Raw genomic sequence first — 8,499 nt, forward strand, 5'->3', positions numbered from 1 at the left:
AAAAAAAAACACCCCAATTTAATTTTGATCCTATAAAATATGAAAACTAATTTATGAACATTAACACATTCTATATCTTGGCTATTGTAAATAATGCTGAAATAAACATGGAGTATATATGTATATATTTTTTGAATCAGTGTTTTTATTTTCCTGGATAAATACCCGAAGTATTTGTAAAATGAAGTATTTGTAAAACACAAAAGCCAGCACCATTCTCAATGAAGAATATTTTATTAAATCAACCAATGGAGGAAAAATGAGATTGGCTGGTAGCACTGTTTTATGTTGTTCTGATTAAAACAAAGCAGAAAAACATAAATGAGAGCTATATTTGGAAAAGAGAGCTCCAAATTATATTTATAACACTAGTGAGGTCTTACTAGAAAATCAAAGAGAAAAAAATGAAGAAGGATTTATAGTGAACAATAAGATAGTGAAGTCAATCCAAAGCAAAATAGATATCAGCAAGTTTCAAATGTACTAGCAACAATTAATTAGAAAATAAACTCTAGAGGGGCACCTCAGTGGCGCAATCAGTTCCACCCAAAGTGGAATTGATAGATCCTATAGTAGTTCTATTTTTAATTAAAGTTTTTTTTCTTTTATTCAGCAATTTGATTTTTTTTAAGCTTTTATTTATTTATTTGTCAGAGAGAGAGGGAGAACACAAGTAGGCAGAGTGGCAGGCAGAGTCAGAGAGAGAAGCAGTCTCCCTGGTAAACAAGGAGCCTGATGAGGGACTTGATCCCAGAACCCTGGGATCATGACCTGAGCCAAAGGCAGATGCTTAACTGACTGAGCCACCTAGGCATCCCTGATTTGTCTTTACTTAAATTTAATATACATTTATCACTAAAAGCTATTATTTAATGTCTCAACATTTCAAACTTTATTTACTTAATTATTTGTTAAAGATTTTATTTATTTGTCAGAGAGAGAGAAAGAGCACAAGCAGAGGGAGAAGCAGACTTCCTGCTGAGCAAGGAGCCTAATGTAGGACTTGATCCCAGGACCCTAAGATCAGGACCTGAGTTGAAGGCAGATGCTTAATCAACTGAGCCACCTAGGCATCCCAACACTTCAAAATTAAAAAACAAAACAAAAAACCCCAAACTGTCTTCCCTCCATATTTGAAGTTTTATTAGTGGATTTTTTCCCTAGAGTTTCTTTTCTTTCTTTTTTAAAAAATTTTATTTATTGAGATCATGACCTTACCTGAAATCAAAAGTTGGACATGCAACTGATTGCACCACTGAGGTGCCCCTCTAGAGTTTATTTTCTAATTAATTGTTGCTAGTACATTTGAAACTTGCTGATATCTATTTTGCTTTGGATTAACTTCACTATTTTATTGCTCACTATAAATCCTTCTTCATTTTTTTCCTCTTTGATTTTCTAGTAAGACCTCACTAGTGTTATAAATGTGATAATTTGGAGCTCTCTTTTCCAAATATAGCTCTCATTTATGTTTTTCTGCTTTGTTTTAATCAGAACAACATAAAACAGTGCTACCAGCCAATCTCATTTTTCCCCCATTGGTTGATTTAATAAAATATTCTACATTGAGAATGGTGTTGGCTTTTATGTTTTACAAATAAAACCAATTAAGAATGTGTTTTATATACTGCAATAGTTCCAGATCATTGAAGAACTGAGAGTCATGATTCATAATATCCTTTAATTTTGGGGATCTTTGCCTTATAATTTATCATTCAAGAATCACTTAGCTTGGTCGTTTACTCACCAAAGCTTTACTGAGCAGCTCCTGTGTGCCTGACACTGTGGCAACCAAGGGGTTTTCTTTGCACATTCCCCTGGCTGGAGAGCCCCACTGTCTGCAATATAGCCATGTCAGAACTCAGCCACAAATTCCCAGATTAGAGCTCTTAACCTCTGCCCAGATGAAGAGACCGTTGGAAGGTAAAGAAAGGCAAGTTGAGAAATCCAAGGACAGTGAGCCAGATTCATAGGGACAGAATCCTGAGAGGAGAACTGTCTCCACTGATTCCCCTCCCAGAGTCCATGATAGTGGCTGATTTACTTACTACTGCAGGAGTAAGAAGATGCCTCCCAGGCTGGTTCGTCCTTCTGGGCTACTTCCCTTCTCCTGGCTGCTGCTGCTTATGCTGGGCCTTTTGTTGCTCAGAGCAGATGTGTCCCTTTCCTACCACTCCTGGGGTTTTGGATGTGAATCACAGGTCTGAAATCACCTGGTTTTGGTTTGACACCCACCCCAACCTGGGCTCACCCCATGGCACTCCTCATTGCCATCTGGCTGCCCCTGGAGCAGATGTCTCACTCCAACAAGAGGTTCCCCAGTGACTTGGAGGCCTGTCTTGGCTGCTCTGGGAACAAACCTAGTCCAAGGACATGGGCCCAGGAGGTGGACAGCTCTGCTAGGTTGAACTGTCAGAAGAAAGTGTGTTGGCCCTTTTTGTCTAAACTTGGTTTCCTCCCCACTCACTCTAGCAAGTAGTCAGTTCTGATGTAATGGAATGCAGGAGTTCTTCAAAATCACTGTGCTATGCAAAACTCCACATGAGAAGCCACAGGATTTATGAGGAAAATGGAATTAGGAATGTAATACTCAGAAATGTTACCAGTGACACATGAAAAAGATAGAGAACTAGGATAAACCTAGCAGATTTTGACACATGTTAAATGGTTAAGGAAATACAAATACTGTAATGAAGACAATACTTTACTTTGAGAAGGACATGAAATTCGACTGTGAAAGTGGGTGGAAGGGCTGTAGCTTATGAGCTTATGGTGAAGTGGTAAAAAGAGCTTTGTCTGAACTCAGAAAGTTGTGATTGAGGGTAGGAATCTGGTGGGTGTTAGGAGTGTGTGTGTGTGTGTGTGTGTGTGTGTGTGTGTGTTATATCCTAGGATGCTCACGCCCAGCTTGATGCAGTTTTCTGTGTTTGGATTGCACAAAGGCAAAGGTGAAATCTGGTTATCCTCCAATTGTTTTGTAATGTATCAAACCAAGTGATATAACAGAAGGGACTGTATCCTCCGTACCCTGTGTCCACAGTCTTCCACTCTCCTGAATCTTCTACCTCAATGTTTGAGGATTCCAAGGACTGATTCCAAGGACTCCACAGAATATCTCTTCTGTACACACTTCTGCCTGGGTTTTTCCATGGCACTTCTCAGTCATACCCTGTATCCCCAGCATCTATCTTTCCCTGACTCAGTCTCTTGTAAGAGTCATCTTTGTATATTGCTCTCAATTCCTCACCTTTATACTTATAACTAAGAATCCTATCCTACTGTTATATTGAAACTGGTTTTGCTAATGACTTCCATATTGCCTAATTGAATGAGCGTTGCAGTAGATAGAGTACTAATAGGGAACAGATGGCCCACTCAAATTAGAGTAATTTGAAAAACTTCTTAATTGAAGTATAATTGACATATAATATTATATTAGTTTGTATGTTGGGTGATGATTGGGAGGAGGCCAGTGGCAAGGTGGTTAAAGAATTCAGCTGAGGCAGAACAATGGAGATAGAAGTTTATTGACTACACAGCAAAGGAGATGTGGACAGGATAGCAGAGGACTGTCTGCAAGGATGTGGTGGATGGGGGCTTTTTACTTTTATTTTATTTTTTTAAAATTTATTTTTTATTTATTTTTAGCATAACAGTATTCATTATTTTTTCACCACACCCAGTGCTCCATGCAATCTGTGCCCTCTATATTACCCACCACCTCGTACCCCAACCTCCCACCCCCCCCCGCCACTTCAAACCCCACAGATTGTCTTTTAGAGTCCATAGTCTCTCATGGTGGATGGGGGTTTTTTAAAAAGGGGTTAAAATAAGTTGGTATGGCAATGTGTGGAATTCTCCCCTTTTTGGTAACTGTGCTTGATTGTAAATAGCTCATTGTTCAGTTAGGGTCTATGGATATTTTGAGGTCGGTGGCTTGGTGGGACTGTCTGTATTTAGCCAAGTAGTCACTGTGGGACCTTTCTCTTTTGCTCAACCCTGTTTACCTAAAAGCAGCCTCTACAAAGATCATTGTTAAAAACAGGTGAAAAGCACATGGCCCAATTCTGCCTTGTCTATAGATATAACATAGAACTGCTATCTAACTCATTCTGTTAAAAGAAAGATAATTTTTTGAATTTTAATGGCCTCAGTTTCTCAGTCCTGGTCTCTCATTCTGTGATTTCTAAGGGATATATATTTTGGTCACTCAGGTGACCAAAGGAGTTTTTCCTGTGTATTTGGTCTTCATCCATTGTTCCCAGCTCAAGGCCCCTAAAACCCTTAGAATTTCCTGTGGTAAGGGAGCTAAAGGTTGCTTTTGTTATGTTAATGAGGTGACTTTTGGGATGTCCTTCTGTAATCTGAGGGTGGGCCCACATCTGGGGAAGGGTGGGGTGGGGGTGGTGGGAACTGGAGGCTGAGTCAGCAAATGGCCAATGACTTAGTCAGTTATGACTGTGTAATGGAATCCCCACAAAAAATCCCTGGGTTCAGATCTCTTCCCAGCTGGTGAATGTAAGGGCCTATTCAGCCAGAGTGATTCCATCCGGTTAAGCAATGACTTTGAATGACTTTGTTGTTTATACAGTAAAACTTAAACTGTCCCTGTCACCCCCTCCCCCCAAGTCCCCGAAACCAGTCCCAGGTAACAAAGCCCAAATACAAGGATGGGTCAGGCCAGGTGGAGGTATCCAATCAATGGGGGCGCAAACTCTCTCCCTAGCTACCAACGAGTATGGGCCCCATCCTTTGGGTGCTTTTTGGGCACCAATTCTGACCAAGGTGATAGGCTAGTTCAAATATCTACTAGGGTAAATTATAATCCAATTGATTCAACTGGTCACTTATGTGTGACCTAGCATGACTGTGCAGCTTTCTCTGTGTGTTATAATTTCACTGGCCACCTGTGCATGGCCAGGTCCAACCACATGGCCTTTGTCATTAAAAGCTAGTCTGTAAGGCAGAGAGAGGTCACCTCTTTGCAAGAGATGGCCCTGGCTGGTCAGTCTGATTCTCAGTGCTTGGCATGAAATAAACCTTTGCTTGACCTTCACTTTTTATCAGTCTCGTTCCTTTGACCATGGACCCAACAGTGAACACATGTTGATATGGGGAGAGTGTTGTGCCTGGAGAGGGCACAGAAGCTCTGTGCCCTAATGATGTGAAACATTGGGGTTCAGGAGTGAATGGTCAAGAAAAAATTCTTGAGATGTCTTTGGTGCAAAAACGATTTTATTAAAGCATTGGGACAGGACATGTGCACAAAAAGAGCTGCACTGGGGTTGTAAGAAGTGGCTGGTTATATGCTTTCAAGTTGGGAAGGGGTTGGGGATAGCATAAGTCTAAGGAATTTGGAAGCAAGGTTTCTAGGACCTTGAGGAGCTAGCTGTTGTTAGGAAAAGGTCATTTACTACGTTCTAGTAAATCTTTAGTCATGAGACCCTTCAGATGTGTATCAGTGGGCTATATGCTTGGAAGAAGATTGCTAACATACATCCTGGGGTGTAGAAAGAAAGGAAGTTTCCAAAGAGATTTTTATATGTTAAAGAAGACTTACAGGATCCTGAAAATCTAGGCTAATGTCAAGCCAAAGTTGTCTTTGCCTCTAACAAAGTATAACATCAATTCCTGGAGGAAGGTCACTGACCCCTCACGCCCCACCCCTGCCCCAACATGTCTCAAGTACTTGTCAATGGTCTGTAAGGTATAAGGAATTTTATTTTATTTTTTTTGCTTTGTTGTTCACATCACTTAACACATACGTTGCACTGCTTCTCCTCCATCTGGCTATTTCTGACATAACTTTTTATAATAAACTGGAAATCTAGCTCAAAAAATATTTCTCTGAGTTCTGTGAGCTGCCATAGCAAATTAATGGAACTTGAGAAAGAGGTCCTGGAAATCTCTGATCATAGCAAGTTTGTCAGAAGTACAGGTCACAACCTGGACTTGTGACTGCTGTCTGAAACCGAAGGAAGGGTCATTGTGATGTGGTTTTGTAATTATAGGTGATGTTCGGTGGGTTGGAGTCTGGAGCCAATGTCCAAGAAAGAATTCTTGAGCCATCTTTGGTGTAAAATGGTGGTTTATTAAAGCACAGGGACAGGACCTGTGGGCAAAAAGAGCTGTTGCCTGGCTTGTGAGGGATGCTTGATTATATACTATGGGGTTGGGGGGGTAAGGAAAAAGGGAGATTTCTGAAAGAAATTTTATATACTAAAGAAGACTCAAAAAAAAAAAAAAAAGAAGACTCACAGGATACTGGAGGTTTTTCCCTTCTAGCAAGGCATTAACATTAAGATAGTTGGGAGATTCCTGGAAGAATGTCACACAGGTCTCACCCAAGAATGGAGGGGGGAAGGTTGCAGGGTGTCCCCTTATGCTTTGTCTTCAGCCAGCGTTCTGCTCTCCCATCATTTGGAATCTCCAGTCTATATCTGGTTGGGCAGGAGCACAGGCTGGACAGTCTAGGCCTTACAACTAGGCATCTGAAGCAGAGGGTAGGGTAAAGGCAGTGTTGTAGGACTGAACCCTTAACCTGTGAAATCTGATGCTGTTTCCCAGTAGTAGTGTTAGAATTGGGTCCAATTCTCAGACACACGGCTGTGTGTGTGTGTGTGTGTGTGTGTGATGAGGGGTAACTAATAGCGTTATATAGAGTGACTCAATAGCATTTAAAATGTACTGTATTTTCTATTAGACAGGAAAATTGCTGCCAACTTTTAAATGGAATTTTCTTTTATTAATGGAGAAGTGATTTACAATTTCCTTTAGTTAAATATCATTCCTTTTTTTTTATCATCTTAATTTCTCTTTTTAAAAGTTAGTAGTGAGTTTTAATAGAGAGAAGTGTGTTCTAACCTCACTCTGCAACTTCCCATTTGACCTTGGGCAAGTTTCTCAACTTTCTTACTTCATCTGCAAAATATATAAATAACAATTGTACTTGTTTCATAGGGTTATTATGCAATTATATGAGTTAATATTTGTGAAATGTTTTGAACAGTGCCTGGCACTTAGTATACGCTGTACCAAATAGGTGAATTAATATGAATTGATATTCCTAACAATTGGAAGACATGCAATCTTTCTTAACCCAGGGCTGTTACACTCTAAAGCCTGTGCTCTTTCTGTAACACCAGTTATAGAACACTGCCATTTAAAGTTGGCTCACTTCCTGGACATGTTGTCGCCCCAACCAAGCACCTTCTGGAAGCCTACTCTCAGCTCCTGGGTCTGGAGGGCATACACCATGGGGTTAAAGGCTGGGGGCATGACATTGTGTAGCACATTGAAGAGAGCAGGGATGACAGGGAGCTTTCTTCCTGCCAGCTGGGTGACAGATACAACAATAGCAGCTGTGTAGAAAAAGAGAATGAGGATGAGATGGGAGCTGCAGGTACTCAGGGCCTTTGATGTTGCTTCAGCAGAGTTCAGCCTCATCACGGAGCAAATAATCAAAGCATAGGAAGCAAACACCAGACCCATGTCACTCCCCGCTATAACCCATACCAACACCAACTGGTAAAATCTGTTAATCGTGATGTCATCACAGGCCAGACTGGTGACCCCCAAATTAGAGCACAGGCAGTGGTCAATTTCATTCCTGGAGCAGTAGTGTCGCTGGGCAGCCAGTACAGGCACTGGGATGGTCAAGAGGCCATTCCTGAGCACCATGGACAGTGTGGCTTTGATCACAAAAGCCTCAGTGACTATGGAGGGGTACCAAAGTGGGTAGCAGATGGCTACATATCTATCGACAGCCATGCAGAGGAAGATGCCTGACTCCATGCCCATAAAAGAGTGGATGGCATAGATCTGAGCAAAGCACTCAGGAAGGCTGATGGCCTTGGCCTCAAACCATAGAATGGCCAGGTCTTGGGCATGATGGTGGTAGCCAGGCCAATGTCCACTATAGCCAAGATACCAAGGAGCCAGTACATGGGCTGGTGCAGAGAAGGCTCATGTTGGATGGTGATTAAGATGAGGATGTTGGCACCAAGAGCTAAGATGTAGAGCAGAGCCAGGGGCAGGGAGAGCCAGTGCTGCCACTCGTGAATGCCTGGGAGCCCCATGAGGATGAACTCAGACACTTGGAAACTGGAGCTATTGTTTATGCTCAAGGTGGTATCCATATCGTGGGATGTCTTCTCAGCATCTATCTGTGAATTAAGGGGAAATAAGCATAGGCTATGGTAAGCTCAGCTGAGGCTCAAAATTTGTGTAGATGTAGAAGATTTATCCTTTATAACTCAAGAAGTCCTTTTTAAGATAATGTATTCTCAACCCACTTGGACCTCTGAGAAAAGTTTGGATAAGAACAATAGAAGAGCCAAAATATATTCTAACATAAAAATTTTTAGCAGAATAAAAGTGAAGATTTATTGGCTTTGTTTTCTGGAAATTCTGGGTAGATGTGTGTGTGTGTGTGTGTGTGTGTGTGTGTGTGTGTAATGCAGACACATAGCAGAAGACTTGTACCTTATAAAGAACCCA

General features: G+C 41.3%; 1 pseudogene; it reads right to left on the bottom strand.

The window, feature by feature from the left end:
- Positions 1 to 7,173: 7,173 nt before the first annotated feature.
- On the bottom strand, positions 7,174 to 8,138 carry LOC101685708 (annotated as a pseudogene).
- Positions 8,139 to 8,499: the final 361 nt, after the last annotated feature.

This window comes from Mustela putorius, unplaced genomic scaffold (genome assembly GCF_011764305.1).
Source record: "Mustela putorius furo isolate JIRA1106 unplaced genomic scaffold, ASM1176430v1.1 tig00003997_pilon_pilon_pilon, whole genome shotgun sequence".
Lineage (NCBI taxonomy): Eukaryota > Metazoa > Chordata > Mammalia > Carnivora > Mustelidae > Mustela > Mustela putorius.